This window comes from Lepisma saccharinum, chromosome 1 (genome assembly GCF_977018435.1).
Source record: "Lepisma saccharinum chromosome 1, izLepSacc3.1, whole genome shotgun sequence".
Lineage (NCBI taxonomy): Eukaryota > Metazoa > Arthropoda > Insecta > Zygentoma > Lepismatidae > Lepisma > Lepisma saccharinum.
Genome location: NC_139229.1, coordinates 189,986,382 through 190,006,699, shown reverse-complemented (window position 1 = coordinate 190,006,699; position 20,318 = coordinate 189,986,382). Strand labels below are relative to the sequence as shown.

General features: G+C 39.8%; 1 protein-coding gene across 2 annotated transcripts in view; it reads right to left on the bottom strand.

Annotated features, from left to right (window-relative positions):
* The window catches only part of LOC145977786 (very long chain fatty acid elongase 4-like), a 144,301-nt gene that overhangs the window by 69,152 nt on the left and 54,831 nt on the right, over positions 1 to 20,318 (bottom strand). Inside the window, exon 1 of one of the 2 annotated variants that reach the window (XM_083110073.1) lies at positions 13,059 to 13,278. The exons of the other annotated variant lie outside the window; for it this stretch is intronic. The gene's annotated coding sequence lies outside the window, so the exon portion shown is untranslated. Of the gene's footprint in view, positions 1 to 13,058; positions 13,279 to 20,318 lie in introns of those variants that run through there. 2 annotated transcript variants of the gene reach the window in all.

The window sequence follows — 20,318 nt, the reverse complement described above, 5'->3', positions numbered from 1 at the left end:
TCACAAACTCAAACTTAAATCCTATCGTATTTATCTAAGCTACATCCCGGCGTGACTCGATCCAATACCTTACCCGACGTCACACTACAATATATATATATATATATATATATATATATATATATATATATATATATATATATATATATATTAGCAGGTAACAATATGTTATAAGCACATTCTTACTTTCCAAAGAAGCGCATGTGGGATGGCAAACGGATCCGGATCCGAAAATTCCGGATCCGGATCCAAAAGTACCGGATCCGGATCCGAAAGTATCGGATCCGGATCCGAAAGTTTTGGATCCGGATCCGAAAATTCTGGATCCGGATCCGAAAGTTCTGGATCCGGATCCGAAAGTACCGGATCCGGATCTGAAAGTTCTGGATCCGGATCCGAAAGTTCTGGATCCGGATCCGAAAAATTTTAGGATCCGGATCTTTAGGATCCGGTACCAACCGGATCCGGATTTCGGATCCGCCAGGATCCGGATCTGGCCATCCCTATTATAGTCAACACTGGGTGGAGGACAAGTGAATGAAACAGAGAGAGAAAGAGAAGGAGAGGATAAAAGAGAGACAGAGAAGGAGAGGATAAAGTATCCAGAGGAAGACATGAAGAGATGAGGCAAGAGAGAGAGAGAAAAAGCGAAGTAACAGAGAGGGGTGGCAGAGAGAGAGAGAAGGGTAGGATAACAGAAACAGAGGGAAAGATGAACAGATCGGGCGAAGGAGAGAACAAGTTAAGTAAAAGACAGGGTGAGAGATAGAGATATCGGGCGATAAAGAGAACACGACAGGATAAAAGTTGAAAAGAGGAGGTGAGGGAGAGTGAACAAGCGAAGGAAACACAGAGGGACTCGAAACAGAGAGTAAGAAAGGGATAATAAAAGAGATGAAAAGATCGAGTGCGGGAGAGAGCAAGCGAAGGAAAAAGAGAGCGAGAGAGAAAGAAAAGATAAAAGACACAGGGGAAGAGATGAAGAGATCTAGAGAGAGGGAAAAGAAGCGAAGGAACCGCGGAGAGAGAAAGAAGAGATCGGGCGAGGAAGAGAACAAGAGAAGAAAACTGAGAGAGGGAGAAAAGGATAAAAGAAGGAGAAGGAGAGGATAAAAGAGACAGAGGCAGATGATAGAGAGAGAGAACAAGCGAAACGAAGAGACAGAGGGAAAGTAGCGAGGTAAAGAAGAAGCAAAGGATAGGGAGAGAGAGAGAGTTTGTCGCGTTTCTCCTTGTCACGTTTGCATGTCGGTGAGAGACTCTGCAATCAACAGCTTGGTATCAAAAGCATCGCCACGGCACAAGTATACCCAGCTTGTATACCAATTCTTGTTATCTGAAAATTTATCAGTCTTTTGGGTGGGCAATGGGGCGGACCTGCTACCCAGCCGCCTTCTTAATCCAGGTAGAGCCTCCCCCCAAAAAGCCCTGACAAATTCTTGCTTCTGATCTGACCGAACAGTTGTTCGACGGATCTCGTGCAGAAGGGACAGACGGAATGTAACCTGTAATTTTCGATCGTGAACTCAGTCTACAAAGCTATTAAGGCTTTCCGGAAGATAAAAACGGAAAAAGAAAGTAAAGGGAACAGCGACGGCCATGTTAACAGACGAAGTAGGACGTTTCGTCGACCAACTGAACCACGGAGGAACTAATTTGACGCTACAAACCCCTCCCCCTCAACTCCCCCACCCTCTCCCCAGTCCAAAAACCATCACTCACGAACGGTACATGTATTACTTTCCGAAGTGTTGGGTCTATTATCGCGTACCGAATAGTGGAAGATTTGAAGAAGAAGGCACCTGCTGTGCAGTGGAAGAAGTGTGTCAGTGTTGCGAACCGTATACAATAATCCATACGTAAGGTGTATTTTTTCCCAGTCATCCTTCTGCGCATAGAAGGATTTTTTTGTGATGGACAAATATTTTGAAACAAAAATATGTCAAAAAGCCCTCCTTACATTATTTTTTGAATTAAACATGTACCTATTCTCTGCCAGTAACCAAGAATTTCTTCAAGTTAAATTCATTTTTGAAAAAGTTCTTTACTTTTTCTGCAATCCTTACTCTAGTTTCACATGACAACACTTGACGAAAAAAACAAACAGAAACGAAAGCTTTAAATTATGGACAACGAAAATCACATCGTCAATAAAATTATAGTGTACAACCATTTGTGCATTCTCTAAAACGAATTTGTAAAATTTGGATATAAATTTTGCGCTGATCGAACCTTTGTCCTCAACAAATTAGTAGAGACATTATTGAAAGTTGGTTGGCAACACTGTCAAAAGCCTAACCCTGCCAACGGCCGTTCCATATTTCGTTGTAAGAGAATTCCTTTAAGTAGGTTAACGCACAAGCAGTGGTGAATATTGAATTAACGAACAATAGCCTTTCTGCTGACACGTTTTTTTTAATCTTATTAATATTTTTTTTCTTTTAGTTATAACTGCTAGTGTTGCCCACGAGACGAGACTTTGGCCTGTCTCGTCTCGTGAAGTCTCGTGGAAATGCTGTCTCGTCTCGAAAATATTCGTTTGTCTTATGGCACATGGTCAATCTCGTCTCGTCTCGAATTTTTAAAAGCCTGTCCCGTCTCGTCCCGTGGTCAACACAAATAACTACAATTTCCTGTTCACGACCCTACTATCCAACCACCCCTAAAATCGTGATAGTCACGACGAGACTATGTGCGTGTTGTCACTTGCATGTCTTATTCCATTCTAAAATTACCCATCGCTTCTTTGTCAACTATCTACTCAATCAAAGTTTCATTGATATTAATTTTAATAAATGTTTTTTTTTTTTAAAAAAAATCAGTACAATGTTCATATTTTGTAACATGTTTCTGAATGAAATTATTCTATATGCCGTATTAACACTTTGCGGACCCTCCAGCAGAAATATTCAAGGGGTACTTACTTCACTCGTGAACATGTATAAAGTCAATTTTGATCGGACTTCCTGATTCTTTAAAGAAAATAGCTGAAGTACGAAAAAAAACATTCAGATGTTGAGGAAGTACTAGCAAATATTAAAAAAAAATGCCTACACTCCTTGGATTCTTATGTGGGGACGAGCCAAGTAGCACTGTTTCTTTGCACAGAACTCAACAACATTTGGTTCGCACCAAGGTACTAATGAAATCACGGATAATCCACTTTTGGCACATGAATTGACACAGTTTAGCGTGCAGTTATGGCTTCTTGAAATGATCTTGTCTGGTTGCAGCGAATGCATTTTTAGTGCACCACACGGAACGGCAACTGAGGAAAGTACCGTTTTATGTTGCCAGAGTGCATTAGGAGATTATGCACTATAACTGGAGTCAACATATTTGTGTCAATTGACACATTCTGGGTTCCGTCTGTAGACAGGAGGGATTTGCCACTATAATAAAGCACGAGACGCTGAAGGTGAAGAAGTGTTGGCGGATTTAGCGGGAAAGGAACTGGGGCACATTTCCCTACCAAAAGGAATGACTGAGTATTATAAAAACTAATAATAGCAGTGTTCTACAACCATCAACCTTTTTCCAGGTAGTACAAGGAACAAGCATGGGCGTAGCCAATAATTTTGGCACGAGGGGGCAAACTCATGGAGAAGCATGTACGGCATGAGGGAATCTTTGGCGTCAGCTTCCAGGTTGTTGAGTAGTAGGAATGCACAGTTGTCAATTTTGTTTCCAACTTGCTGTTGCTGTATTCGTCGAATGTCAATAATCTGAGGTATTTTTGGGTGAAAATGAAGAGTTCCAGAAAATGATGAAAATCATAGATCCAAGGCAGCAATAAGTGAATCGAGGCATGGGACAAACATTTACCGACGAAAGTACTCTTCTACACTCTCTGATGGGTAATTTTCACGATACTGTTGCCATGAAGGTCGTGTTTGTAACATATATATGTGCCCACAAATTTGTTCAACTCGAACGCACATCTCTGCAAATTTGCTTTCGGAATTTTCCCTGTCTTGCAGAATCAAGAACGAACATTCAGAAAAAAGCCAGGGAGGGCAAATGCCCCCCTCTTGTCCTTACGTGGCGGCACCTATGAGAACAAAGTCTAGCACAAATGCATTAATCGGGACTATAAAATACTTTGTCAACACTTGAAATCAACTCTGGGACTTGTTGATTGGGCCTACAAGGCTATAATGTTAACTGGTTAACCGATTATATATGTAAAAGTAGATCATTCTGAGTCAAATATTTGTGATGTTTGTGACGAAATGAATTCTCAGGTTTATATTTATTTCTGTAATCATTGTTAACAAAAGACGTAAAATCATAAACTCAACAAATTTGAGCCCCTACGCTATCCCTTGTTTTGGGCCCTGCTGACATTATTATTATTATTATTATTATTCGGAAAAAGTGTCTAAAGTAAATACGTCTTGTTCAGTATTGATTGTGACAGAGGCGTAGCAAGGATTATTTTGGGAGTAAGGCCGAAGCTTCGAAAAGAAACCAATGTGTTGGAAATTTGTTAGAAAAAAGAACTTGTAATTGTCACAGTACATATAATTATTCACTACTGTACATACAACACTACTGTTGCCAGAACGTTATCGAATACCTTGATTTTACAGCAGAAATTTTACGACTGTAGTTGCAAAATGTGGTGAAATTTGTGAGAAACACAGAAAAATCACATGAAATAAGTTACTAAATTGTTTGCATATTTCGCGAATAAGTATGTATGAGGAATGTATTAAGCATTGCCATTTTTATCCACTTAGAAGCTCTTTCTTGCAATAATTAGGGTTTATCCCCTATTATCGCGATTGATAGAAATGTTTCCGGTAAATTTCTTTCGTAACACGGAATCAAGGGCCAATCAATAAAAAACAATGTTATTTTCAAATTCCTCACCCCAAAATCTCTAAAGAACAGATACGATTGAAATAATTCTTTCAGCCATATCCCGAAAGATTCTTTCCAACGGATACTATTGGTTCTCTAAAAAATCCTATGAGAGCACTGTCATTTGGCAAAGTGTCGAGACATAAGAAATGCACAGGAGTGTAAAGGGATTTTTTTAATGTTATTTTTAAGTACCTTTATCTAGCTTAATCAACGTAAGACCTGCTTGCAACTGCCAAACGATCAGAAAGTATACAAATGTCAACTCTCTAGTACACCGTGGACTGAATTTTGCAAACTAACGAGGCTCTGGCGTTCCCCCAGATGGAAATTTCTGTTTAAACCTTCGACCATCGGCAAAATGTACAAAAAAATGTTCGCCTGAAGTTGTTGGGGTTTGTGTTCTCTTGAAACCTAGCGTTAGCAGCGTGTGATTCAAACCTTTAGTTTTGGAGAGAGGAAGGGGGGGGGGGGGGTTATCCATTACTGCATCTAAGTGTTCGTATACAAGTAAGGCCTCTTTTTATGAATATTTCGGTTATTTTCTTGTTTAGAAAATCTAAATACTTTTATAAAACCCAGTTTATAAGATAAATTAACATTTATACGATATGTAGCTGAAAGAAACTGTTTATTTTTTTTCTTTTTCGTTTTTGTTGAACATTCATATGGACTATTTTGATATTCGAGTTCTCTAAGCCGTTTGGTGTTCGGTTGGCATCGAATTTCAAAATTGATTCCTGTCAGAGGGACATGACGCCCATGTCACTTTTACCAAACTTGGTGCCAAAAGTTCCGTTCCTATTTTTTAAAAGTAAAATAACCGGGTCATTATTCACCAACAATAAGAAAGTGTGTTGTGAATCCACACGTGCTTGCCTTAACACAACAATTGATCTTCCTAACGGAGGGCTCTCTTTGTGAGCGAGGATTTAACCAGCATACGGCCCCAAGGATGCCATGTGTATCCCATACGTACGACGGATGTATTGTTCTCCGAAGCCTACTTCGGAAATGTCTTCTCACTCATCGATTGGCCTCGAAGCCGACAAATGACGTATTTATGCCAGTACGTGTAACGGGTGCTACACTACCCGGGTGGCGCCTTTTCTTTTTCCAGTCAACTTGTGAATGCGGGTTCATTTCTTGCTCTCTGATTGGCTGTTGGAAAGTTCCGGTGCTCAGATTGTGAGAATATCTTGTTTGCGCTGTACGTTAGGTTAGGTTAGGTTAGATTGGATTAGAAAGCAGCAAATTTGCGCTGAAAATTAGGAAATAAGATAATCTCACAATCAGAGCACCGTAACTTTCCAACAGCCAATCAGAGAGCAAGAAATGAACCGGCATTCACAAGTTGACTGGAAAAAAAATCGCGCCCGGGTGCTCCGTTCGTGTTCCATTTTTTAAATATTCTGAAACGGAAATCTAGTCACAGGAACATGTGCGTAATGAATTAATTGCACAAGTGGAGTTTAAGAACCTGTTCCGGTGCGGAGGGCCGCTTTCGCACTTATTGCTGTGGTTTCCGTGAGCATTTATTCCTTTGCGCCTGTTTGGTATTCCAGAATTATTCCTATTCTGTTTCGAATTTTCTTGATTGGTTGATTGAATTAGGTTATTTCACGTCGCTTTTCTGTAAGTTTTGGCTAATCGCATGCATGAGGCTGAGTGATGGCATGAAGAAACTGATGAAGGGACGCTCACAAAGAACACCCATGTTCATGCCGGGATCCGAACCCAGAACCCCTGCCCTCGTAGCTCACTGTGCAAACAACTCCACCACGAAGGTCGGCTCGAATTCTCTTGTTATTGTCCTTTGCACTAGTTTCATATGAGGTGAAGTAAGTTACACTTTCATGAAATGTTCCATTTTTTAAATATTCTGAAACGGAAATCTAGTCACAGGAACATGTGCGTAATGAATTAATTGCACAAGTGGAGTTTAAGAACCTGTTCCGGTGCGGAGGGCCGCTTTCGCACTTATTGCTGTGGTTTCCGTGAGCATTTATTCCTTTGCGCCTGTTTGGTATTCCAGAATTATTCCTATTCTGTTTCGAATTTTCTTGATTGGTTGATTGAATTAGGTTATTTCACGTCGCTTTTCTGTAAGTTTTGGCTAATCGCATGCATGAGGCTGAGTGATGGCATGAAGAAACTGATGAAGGGACGCTCACAAAGAACACCCATGTTCATGCCGGGATCCGAACCCAGAACCCCTGCCCTCGTAGCTCACTGTGCAAACAACTCCACCACGAAGGTCGGCTCGAATTCTCTTGTTATTGTCCTTTGCACTAGTTTCATATGAGGTGAAGTAAGTTACACTTTCATGAAATGAAGAAAAAATTACGCTGTAACGAAAGAATTTAAATATCTCAGATATCACAACTACGTTTCTTGTAGGTGAGTTTCATGACGTCAGAATGCGCACAGCCGCCATGTTTGCGGCCAATTGTATTTGTCGTTTGCAAGGAAATATCCACCACGTAGCGTTCGTTACATCTGCACCAACTGCTCGTTTGTTTTAAATCACGAATATCTGTGTTAGTATCTTCCGCCCGCCCATTTGATTCTATATGCTTACTAAAACATCCCTCAATCATGGCTGCTCGAAACAACAATGCAATAGTTTGTGACGTAGGTGAAACACATCTATAGCATAATAAATTATCAAGGTAATCAATATGCTTTAGTGGCTTTTTAAAAAAAATGTTCAGAGAAAGAGAAAACGAGACAAAGTATAAAAAAAATTAGAATTGTAGGAAAATTTCCACTAAATGAAAACTTCTCTTTGCATGCGACTTGCAAAAATACACCAAAGAGGCGCTGGTTCTCCATCGGCGTTGTTTAATGAGCAAAACGTTTGTATCTATTATTCGAAACGAGATCGACACGAAAAAGAGAATTGGACAGGCTCTTTGCAAAGGAAAATACGCTATTGTAGAGACCCTCGTGGTGTACTCTGAGTCCTTAACAGAGTTTCAGGCGTAGAACACGAATATATTGTTCAAAATTGTCACATCACAGTAACGATATACATATTGTCACTTTCAAACACTACATTAACGTTACATTTCTTAAGCTTATTAAACGAAATACCGTAGTAGCGTTTCGAAATCATTAATTGTACTATAGGTTAGTAATAGCAATAGCAATAGCAATAGCAATAACCACAATAGCTCCCGTATATTTAGAGCGATTTAACTAAAATTCTTACTGCAGGTAGATACCTCAAAATGCAGGAAGGCTATTGCATTTAAGCAAAATTGAATGACGATTTAAAACCATGATGAGGTTTTCTCGGAATATCAACCAGGTGATTTCCGGATAGGCTTCCGGGCTTTCGAGAGCTAACGTCACTCTCATCTTCAGGAATTGAAGTGCAGAGATATGCCAGGATGGGGTTATATAACCCAATGTCCGTTGACTTGTTTGCCGCCTGCTGTGGAGCGGGGGAAACTAACGGTCTACGGACCTTGACATAACCTATAAGCTCTCGAAAGCTAGGAAGCATATCCGGAAAGCTTTATGAATTATTACAAGATTTAAAATGGCAAACGAAAAATATATTTTCTCTCTGTTAAGCGTGACAAACGTACTCTACAATGTTCTTTAAAAAGAACTATACTCGTAGTAGTTTTAGGTCATTCAATGTGCCACAAACTTTTAAGATATTTTTTTACAAAATATACCTAAAGCGTAGTTTAGGAGAGGAGTGGGTACTAATTTGCAAATATTTTAACCATGTACTTTAACTGTCCTAAATTTAAAGATTTTTTACGTGGAATTTAAACAGATCGATCAAGGTGTTTCAAGATGGGGAGCAAAAACCGATTTATTTTGCCTTCTGAGTAGTTTAGGTTCCATTTTCGTAGATTATTAAACGAAAATCTCTGTGGTTTTGGGACCATAACTCAAATAGATGATGTGACAAACACAATGATACGCCCATTCTTACCCAGGGTTTGAACCTGGTATTTCTAGCTTCATAGCACGTTACGCTTACTACTCCATCACTGAGGACGGCTTGGGTTGATTCTAGCTGCAAATGTCTTGTGGAGAGTGATCACTTGACTTTAAACGTCAAGACAGGGTTATCCCTTCATTACATGTTCCTCATTACTGACAACTTACTGTTAAGTTTTAGACGGGTGATCAGATAATGCTAAACATCTATCATAATTTATCTTACTCTAATAAGGTTCACATAGATAGCGTAGTGGTTAAAGCTGCTGCCTTGTAATAAAGGAATCCGGGGTTCGATCTCCCTTTAAACTGAAGGCCCGTTTCCGATTAGCCTATCCGAGCAACTCTATCTTTGTTTTAATAGACGTCACGGGGTGTTCATAGCTCTCTTCACCTTCCCCCTTTAACCTATCCGTGTTTTGGTATATGGTTCACTAGATATACTTAACATATCAAAGAACACAATAGTGCACTGAAACAAATTACTAAAATTAACTCTACGACAGCTATAATAATAATTTAACACAAATTGTCTGGGCAAGGTTAACGAGAAAACACAAATAGGATCCCCGTTTCCTCACGGTGTCTGGAATCAGCAGATCTAAAATTTACTGGAGAAGACATAGCGAATACTAGTGGTGGACAGCTGTTCTTTCTAAGCTGTGATCCATTATTTTCTTAGAAGATTTATTGATAGTTTTAGAAGTCAAGGAAGGAAGAGGGGGGCGATTTAAGACATCTAATGAGGATCGGGAAGAGGTGATGGCTTTATAGTCTTATGATAATTGAAGAAGCTACCTGACAGCCATAGTATCAGTTTCCGGTTTCGAATTTAGTAACACGATTGTTTGAACACATCAACACATGGGTTATTTTGCCCGCCACGTAATACGGGGATACGCCCCTTAACTAAAACGAAAAATAGGACAGACTCATAACAAGAAAATAATGATTATGTTTTAAGCCTACTTTATTCACGGTATGGCTAATCGGGACTGGACCTACAGTTTTAAAGTGGGATCCGAACCACTATGTGCCTCCACCGGGTATCGAACACGGGACCCCTTGATTACAAGGCGACGACGTTACCACTACGCCATCGGGGAAGCACAACAAGAGAATAAAATATCTATCTCTGTTAAAAACTTACTTACTCAATTTTCAAAACTAGTTCGTTCATTCATTCCTTAACAAGAACATAAAACTATATTTTCTCTGAGGAATAATATCTCCTTATCTGGATTAAAAAGCTGAAGCTGTAAAATGGCTCTCAGCACACAGGACAACACGATCTCTTGGGTCCATGCGCCAGAACCTCGTAGGCCTGCAAGAGGAGGTTTAGGGGATGTACTACGTGCAAGTGAGGTTGACTTTTGAGAGCCTTACCAGAATTTCAATTTCAATTTTCCTTTATTGAAGGGCGAGGTTCAGCCTGCGACTGTTCTGCCACCTAACCCCAATGGATATATATACTAAATGCATACTACACACTAAATGTTTCTATAAATAATAAACAAAAAAAGAAAGAAACATAAAGAAGACACAAAAAGAACAAATACAAAAGTGAGAACACATTAAAAAAAAAGGAAAAAAGATTGAAAAGAAATACACAAAGGATACACAAATTAATAGATACAATTGTGCTTGGTATGATATAGTTAAGACTAATACAAATTAAGATCATGTAAAAACATAAAACAATATTCTTAATGCACGAGAAATGACAAAATATAGTCAAGGGTTGGCAGGCAACATGTAAGTAGGAAAGTAAAGAAGCAAAATGATAATACTTGTTTTTAGGAAGTCAGTTCAGAAGTGATATCTACTATTCGTGAGTGCTGGAACACAGACATTGTTTATTTAACAATAGAAGGTCGCTCCTACACCCCGCTAGTAAAACGAGAGTCGCTGGCCGCGCGTCACTCAGTGCCCTTCTAAAGGATGTTGTGCCATGAAGTTTCGCTAAATGAATGTTATTGTATTAGGTACCAAAAGAAGAAGCGATCGAATCCCACCCCCTTATTTTTCCTCCAATGGCAAAAATGGTATGGTTTTACATACTATTTTTTACATACTATTTCCACATGTCTCTATGGAAATCAAACTTTGAATTGTTACAAATTGACCTCATATTAATCTATTGGTATTCTTAAGACACCACTGAAACTACCAGTGTAAAGTTAGGTGTGCTGAAAAACAACTTCAAAGCGACATAAATTATCTCGATTGCCTTATTAATTTTCCATGTCGAGGCAGCAACCGAGGCCACACAAATAGACACCAGCGATCGATACCTAATGGCTCTCAATTTGCAATTTGCTAGAATGAAAGATATGCCTAGTATCAACTTAACGAGGCATAAAGATCTCTATTGGTGAGTGAATCTGCTTACGAAAGTTAAACAAGAGGAAGTCAACAATTATTAACACTTTAATCTTCGATATTTGTAGACACAGAAATATGTAGTTTGAGAGGATCGAAAGACCTATGAAATACCAACTTCATTAGAATAAATTTTCTCGTGCCTTCCATTTCTCTGTTAGAGTAAACATTCGAACAATTCGATACCCATTTAATTACAAAGTACTAAAAAGTTTAAGTTTTGTGTGCTGAAAACTTATCCAATGCTAATCAAACAGATATAAAGTATTATTTTTGGTCAGTTCGTTTAAAAGATATTAACCAATGAAGTATCAGCATTTCAGGTTCTCATTAGTACATGGAGCATCTTACGGTACCGCAGTATGGATCATCCAAGTGTAGGATCAAAGATGCTTAAATATTTTTCTGAAACAATGATTTAGATCCATGATCTTATTAATTTGGTAAGCCAAAGTAATTCCATTTTGGGGAGATTTTTTATAAATTTTCCGTTTCTAATACTTGTGATCCCACGGGTCCTTGGCATATCCCTTGTTCTATACAATAGTCAGGGTAACACGATCACAGGATCAACAAGGTGGGCTTTTTCAATAAATTGGGATGTGTAAAATATGAAGTGGGAATTAAGTTAACTTCTTAATAAAACAAAGTCAACACTCTTACAAAATTAAATTACAAGACTTGGTTCCTGTCCTATTAATCGCTATGAATATGAAGTACAGAGACATACACACACACACATACACAGTGGCATGCCCAAGTGAAGGGGGTTGGTGGGGTTATAACCCACCTCTTATTCCAGCATTTCTAAAAAAAAGAACTTCAAAGGCAGGAAAATATGGCAAAATGAGGACTGACTACATAAAAAATACACATAACCCCTCCCTTTCCAAAATCCTGGGCACGCCACAACACACACACACACATAGTGGTTCGGATCCCACTTTAAACTGTAGGTCCAGTCCCAATTAGCCTTACTGTGCATAAAGTGGACTTAAAACACTTTAAGTCCACTTTTATACCCAGATAGGCTAATCGAAATTGGCCCTACAGTTTAAAGTGGGATCTAAACAACTATGTGCTTCCCCTAGGTGTGGAACCCGGAGCCATTCGATTACTAGGCGACAATTACTACTCCATTGAGGAGAGCCGGCCCCTGTGGCGGAGTGGTTAGCACATCGCGCTACGACGCTAGGGGTCCCGGGTTCGAATCCTGGCCTGGTCATGGATGTTTCTGAGTGTCCATTCATCAATTTCATCATATCATCCCTCATTCCCATCTTCGCAAATTAGCCAAAAGTGGCACAAAAAGCGAAGTAAAATAAAGCAAATCAAAATCAAAAATCAATTGAGGAGACACTCTTGCCAGGAATTCGAACTGTGGTTTCGTAGTGGAATAGTGGTACTCAAGAATTATCAAATTTGAGGGAGTGAGGCAAGATTGACATAAACAATATATATGTGTAAGATAAAAATCTGCCAGTCTTGAGGAACTCTGAGGGGCAGAAAGAGCATAACGCAAATGGATTGATGAAATCTCGAGAAAGTCCACACCAGAGTCCTTTGTGTAGTCCCTTTTGGTCATAGAGTCGGCTGATATGCTAATTCCCCTACCAAAATATACTCAAGTTGTGCATATGCACCTTACGGTCATATATTTTATAAAGAAGGTGAAACACTGTGGGTGAATAATTAGAGTTATGCAACAAATCACTTGTTATTCACAGATAAAAAAGCGAACACGTAAATATTTTTTGTCTGAAAATCAGAACTACACCTTCACAAAATTCACAACAGTAGAACACCCACTGGCATTGTAACAAAAACTTAACAACAATTCTCCTTACCTCTCCTGACAAACGACGCACACAGACTTCGATTTCTGCGAACCAACGACGCCTTTCCTGCTTAAGTTGATGTCACGAAAGGGGTTTACTGATAAGCACACTGCCGAACTTAGGAAAGTCACTCGATGCACTTACAAGGCGAATTATCAAAATCGATAACACGAACAAATCGAAAACTACCAAAAAGGCACTACGACACCATGTACTAGACAAGTGTACCAGTCAAAGGCCAGTCGAGTTGTGTCAGCACGCCACAAGTACATTCATTCTTTATGGCTAAATTCTACTTTTCGATTTGGGACGGGGCTCGAAAAGCAATTTCAAAACGCGCTTGTTTTTTAAGCTCCGTGCTGCCGCCTGGCGGGAGAAAAAAGAATCTGGGTTGAACAAGATAGCTGGCTCGCAGGTAGGTGCTCGCGACGAAACTGCTATCTTGGAATCCACCAATGCGAGCGAAGATTTAAACCTCTTCACTTCTACGTCACTCGACATACAGAGAAGAATGTTTTTGGTACTTCTTTTTCTCTCTCTCTATTTTTCTTTGTGTCGCGTGGGAGTGAAACGAAATTCCTTGGCATCGTAAAATTAGTGTTTTTTTTCTTTACCTACTCCATAGCACGTTACATTTGTATCGTCTTTCCTGCCGTTAAGGTTTCGATTAAATACAGATGGATTAAGGAAAAAAGAAACCAATGGTTTATTATTTTTTTTTAATATAAGTTTGGAACTAAGCCCCGCGACAGGTTAAGTTTGCAGCAACTTTTCTCATATATAGACCCAAACGTGCGCGCAGAATATAGTTCCGCTGCAATACTGCTGATTTTCTCAGTGTCTGTGACATAAACAGCTCGGTGGTTGAGGCAAGACTGGCACGGGAGATGCTGAGCACCGTTTTTACGGGGATTAATACATAAAACCTGCTGCAAACTTAACCTGTCGCGGGGCTTAATGATAGTTTGTATATTAACTCGTGGTTGTGACAGACATACGTGGTTTTGTGCTGAATAATTATAACAGATACGGCTAGCGTAACGAGGTAGGTTAGGTCCTGGGTAAGACACGTGTATTTTTTTCGTTAGTACACCCTGGACTGAAGACTAACGAGGCTCTGGCGACTGGCCCCATGGCCAGTATAATTTTGTTTGTATTGTCCTGTTCTTTTGTCCCTATGTGTGCTGAGTGCCAATTTACAGCCTCAGCTTTTAACGAAAGTCAGAAGATTTTAATATTTTATGATTTTAGCTCTGCAACGTTAGAGTTGTTATTTGTAACGATAAGGGGCTGGACCCCGTATAATGTGACGGGTGCAAAATAGCCTTAGTGCTGACGCACCCACAATTTTAAATTCAAATTAAAAAAAAATTCAAACGTGTATTTTTCTGTATTGTTCTGTTATCGCTCAGCAATACAGTAAGTATTGATTGATTGATTTGGTTTATTTTACTTCGCATTTCTGCCAATTTTGTCTAATCGCGAAGATGAGGATGAGTAATGATATGATGAAATTGATGAGGGGACACTCACAAAGAACACCCATACATAGGCCGGGTTTCGAACCCGGGACCCCTAGCGTCGTAGCGCGTTGTAGTAACCACTTCGCCACGGATGCCGACTACAGTAACTATAATATGTACAGTAAAACCTCGTTCATCCGGACTAATGGGGGGGATGGGGGGGATAAGTTGACCGGTTTCACGATTAACTGAAATAACCTAAAAGAACAGTGGAAAGTGCACTAAAACTACGTTTATAGCAACAAAACACGTTTGTTATGGTGTATTGAAAGGGCATAGGCCTAAATACACTATACAGTACAGTACAAAGTCTGTGGGAAACAGAATTTCATCAATGGTTGACTGCCTTTTCTTTGGGAAGTTCTGTTGTTGACTTCTAGCCACATTTAAAACCTTGCATTCTGCTTTTTTTTTCCTGTCCGGATTAAGCGAAGTCCGACTTATGGGGATCCGGATTAACGAGGTTTTACTGTATTTCAAAATTAATCAAAATATTATCAATATAATGGGTAAGTATTCTACTCCAATTATATGCATAAATTTACCAAGAAATTTGCTTTAAAATATTCAAGAATTCATAATAATATTAAAACGCATGATATGTGATCACAAAATCGATATTCTCACGCAAAACTAGTGCAACAATTTTTAAACATTTGAATTTCGCATAGTTTAAAGGATAATTACACTCCGCGAAAGTGTCGCGCTGACTTCTAAAGTACCCCGTGAAAGATTATAAAGCCGGAAAAGTATCGGCTGGATTCGGTAAATAAATCCCAACCGACGCTTTCCGATACCGATACTACTGGTATCGGCAAATTTCGATACATCGGCATCGATATCGGCTCAGCTCTTGTTATTCCGACTCATCTTCTTCAACAGTCATTCGCTCCCCACGAGACTAATTAGTGACCGGATTTAAAAGGGAAGTCCTTTTTTATTTTTCAACACCGATCATGGAATAAATAACAACAATATTGATAATCAATCATCTTCCACCAACAAGATTACATGGTTTTGACTTCCCATTTTCCACCCTTTTTAAAACATTTTCCCTTCTGCTCCCTTTATTGACTAGTTTTTCAGCCCACATTCCTTTCCCCCCCTTTTAAAATAACATCTTCCATGCAACAATTATCTATTTGGTGCAGTTTAGAGGAAATAAATAACAAGCGCGTTCTACCTTCCCTTCCCTCCATGATCGTTGGAAGTAAGTTGCAGCAATTGTTGAAACAATGCGATCTGGACTTAAGCAGTAACAAACGCATTGTAAGGGGCACGCCTGTTGGGTTGAAAGTGTACTTATCTGCTAGATTTGCACTTTTATTGTTAAGTTTTTAGAATAGTTTTCACTTTACTGTGCGACAGTGACGACAGTATTGAGTGTCAGTGAAATGGCGAAGCCAGATACAAGTGGCAGCAAGCTATGGAATGCAGCAACTTCCTGTTGCAAGGAAGATTTCATTGAAACTGATGATAAGATTATTCACTGTACTTTACCTTCCAAAAAAGGAAATGAAAAAGGACTATAATTTATTTTTGCACTCCACTAAAAATATTATATTAAATGAAAGCACAATATGTACCATTCACATATAAAAATACGAAATTTAATGTATCCCTTTTTAAATATGAATGGTATATATTGCGCTTTCATTTAAAATAGTATTTTTAGTAGAGTGCAAAAAAAAAAAAACTATAGTCCTTTCCTCCCTTCTTTGACAATAATTTTACCCTTTTCGCCCTTTTTAGAGGAAAGTTCTTCCCTTTAAAATCCGGTCTCTACAAATGATATTCCTCCTCTCCCCGCAAATTAATTCACGCACTACTTACAAAAAATATATTTGAGTTGGGTTTTGATGGCTCACAAGTAAAAACAAGGTTTTAAAAAGTTAGCACATAAACATGTCCTGCATCCCATTATACAGTCACCGCCTGTAGACATGTCTAGGCAATGAAAAGAAAACATCTGTCCTCTGTAGGTGAGACATATTTCATTTCTCAGTAGGGGTACATCCTTCGCAACAGGCCTAAATCTTCTTGACCATTTGTACCTGTCAAACTGGCATTTGTCATTGGAAACGAGTAGCTTTTCTGTTCCACGTTGACGAGCAACGTGAAAACATACACGATTGATTAATTAAGCATGGCAACTGAAACGAATTTGCTTGCTGTTATTTTTCTAATTACACAGTCTATACAGGGTGTTTCTAAAGGTCGTTTACAACGCTTGGGAGGTGATTCCTCTCACGAAAACAAGCAAAAAGTGTGAGTTCCATTTTTACGACTGAGGCTTCGTTTCCGAGATAGGAGCCTCGCAAAAGGTGACAAAGTAAATGTCACACCTAACTGGGACGAATACTATCACAGATAGAGAGGCGGTTCCAAGGGAATCATAAAGGAATCGTATGTGCTCCGTCCGGAAGTCACTATGAAAAGTTCACTGCACGCATGCGCAATGGAGTCCTCAAAGGAATTGGGGATTTCCAGCAAGAACAATGCATGGAAAGGGTATGTAACGCAGCAAGAGGAACCGTGACAATGAGAAATGCGTTAAAGACAACACATCCCGAACTCAAACATCAAAACATGAGCACGGAACACATAATCCGAAGAGTTGAGCACGGTTGCATACCCCAGTTACACTCGAGGAATAAACGGATCATGTCATGTGGCATACGAGAGACACATTACTCCACCAGGAGAAGGGAAAGAAAAACACATTATCAGATGATTGCGACAACGTGTATTTTTACACGCGACAACTACGTAATATCCCCTCCCCCACACACACAACAAACAACAAATGCTACAATCTCTTACGCACAGATAGTGCGTGTCACTGTACACCAACTGAAGATGTCACTTTCACCACAGAAGGGGTAGAGAGCAATACCAAGAGTGTTCTCACTGGGATTTGCTGAGGGCGATAATCACAGACTGTTTTCAAAATGTCTGCCGTTCAGTTCTACGCAGAGATGACAGCGACGAATCAAGGATTGTCGAGTACGAGCAAACAATCCAGGTGTATCTGCTACCGTCGCGGCGGCGACGTTTTTTGCGAGCAACGAGGTCCTCAGCTGAGGACTGATGTGACAGGTGTGTCGTAAACGAGGTTTTCATTTCTCCCCAGAAGAAAAAATTGAGAGGGTTGAGATCTCGCGACCTCGGTGGCCAAGGCTCATCCTACCAATGAACCTATTACGATACACGTCATGCAGTAAATGTCGTACATTACGATCGAAATGAGCTGGTGCCCCATCGTGTTGGTACCTCATTTCTTGCCGCAATACCAAAGGTACGGTCTCCCATCAGTTCGGACAAAACCTCACTAAGAAATGCATGATACGTGCGACCATTCAGGCGAACAGGGAGATTGTATGGTTCAATTAAATGATCATGTTATGACGTTTTTTAAGCACTTGATGCAAAATATACGAATATTACACGTCACTTTGCTTCGGTAAAACACAAAGGCAACCTGGAATAAAGAAATAAGAAACTACTTACAATTTTCGATTTCAGGCTTCAGCCATCTTATTTCAGTAGTGTTTTTCATAATTTTTTTACCTCATTCTTTATTGATATTTTTTTCTTTCCAGAATCGAATACAAGTGGACATAATTTCTACAAAGTTTTATATTAACAAATTTGAATAGTTTTTTACAATATTGTCTGATAATAACTTATTATTTAATAATTTGAAATAAATAGGTTTTTAAAAAAAAGCGCTACTATGTTGGGATATGGTTTGCTATGGTGAACAATAGATGGCTCTGGACTTATGAGTATTTTTCTAACATTTTTCTTTATTGTTTCTGAATGTTTTACTGTGGTGGAAATGAGTTAATATCTTGATCTTTTTACAGAATTTAGAATTTTATTTGAAATTGAGAAGATAAACCACAAGTAGGAAGATAACAAAGTTTAATTTCTAATTGCCATAAAGAAAAATGTATGTAATTTCCTTTTATACAAGTAATAAGAGAGCTAAATTTTTATTGCCAAATGGCTTTCATATCACTATCATGATGATATTGATATAATGTACTATCCCGCACCACACATTCACTGAAAACCTGTGCTGGTGATGGGCCACAAAAAGTGCATGTGGGTTGTTAAAGTCCAAGACATGACTGTTTCTACTATTGAAGACATCCATCCTGGTGAAAATGGCTTCATCTGTCCACAATACCTTTGCCCAGAAGTGAGGGTTTATGTCCAGCTGATGCAACAACCATTGGCAAAACTCCATACGAGGGCGAAAGTCACGAGGTAACAGTTCTTGTACTTTCTGCAGTTTAAAAGAGTGCATTCCTTCCTCAGACAACACTCGCCAAACATTCACATGAGACGTGTTTCGTGTCCGAGCCAGGATGTTCTGCGACCGCTGTTAACACATCTTCTGCAAACTGATGTGTGCGTACACTTCAGGATCTTCCAACTTCTTGCCGCGGTGGTAACACTGACGCTGTTTCACGCAGTCGACTGTCCACTACCTGAAAGAAGGCGTGAGACTGCAAACGTCTATGTGGAAAGCGTTCTCCATAAAGACGCCTTGCCTCACGGCTATTACCACGTGCCTCCCCATACATGAGATGTATGTTTGCTAGCTGCTGGGTGGTATACGCAGCCATCTGTGTAATAAGGAGCTGGAACTGCAAAGTATCGTTCGTGTTTAACACTGGCACACTGCACAAATTGGCCGTATCACCGTACGAACACCACATACCAATTAATTGTTGCGATACTTGACTTGCCCACTCCACCACGTCAACTTCTTTCAATACAACATACTAGTTCTCTTCAATGCGTATGACAACCTAGAGCGAACTGCTGATTATATCCCAGCAGCTGCAATACGACTGGGACGACTGCCGGAGAGAACCAACCCTTCGAGCTCCTCTCCCGGGTACAGCAGTCATGAAGATCAAACGTAGACTACGAGAGCCAGACTTGCCTGCGCAGCGCTTCCAAAACTGGTATCTTTCACGTCACAGTGATCGCGTGCGAACACTCTTTGTATTGCTCCCAACCCCCTTTCTGTGGTGAAAGTGACATCTTCAGTTGGTGTACAGTGACACGCACTACCTGTGCGTAAGAGATTGTAGCATTTGTTGTTTGTTGTGTGTGTGGGGGAGGGGATATTACGTAGTTGTCGCGTGTAAAAATACACGTTGTCGCAATCATCTGATAATGTGTTTCTCTTTCCCTCCTCCTGGTGGAGTAATGTGTCTCTCGTATGCCACATGACATGATCCGTTTATTCCTCGAGTGTAACTGGGGTATGCAACCGTGCTCAACTTTTCGGATTTTGTGTTCCGTGCTCATGTTTTGATGTTTGAGTTCGGGATGTATTGTCTTTAACGCATTTCTCATTGTCACGGTTCCTCTTGCTGCGTTACATACCCTTTCCATGCATTGTTCTTGCTGGAAATCCCCAATTCCTTTGAGGAATCCATTGCGCATGCGTGCAGTGAACTTTTCATAGTGACTTCCGGACTGAGCACATACGATTCCTTTATGATTCCCTTGGAACCGCCCCTCTATCTGTGATAGTATTCGTCCCAGTTAGGTGTGACATTCACTTTGTCACCTTTTGCGAGACTCCTATCTCGGAAACGAAGCCTCAGTCGTAAATATGGAACTCACACTTTTTGCTTGTTTTCGTGAGAGGAATCACCTCCCAAGCGTTGTAAACGACCTTTAGAAACACCCTGTATACATGGCTCCAATACAGCAACTA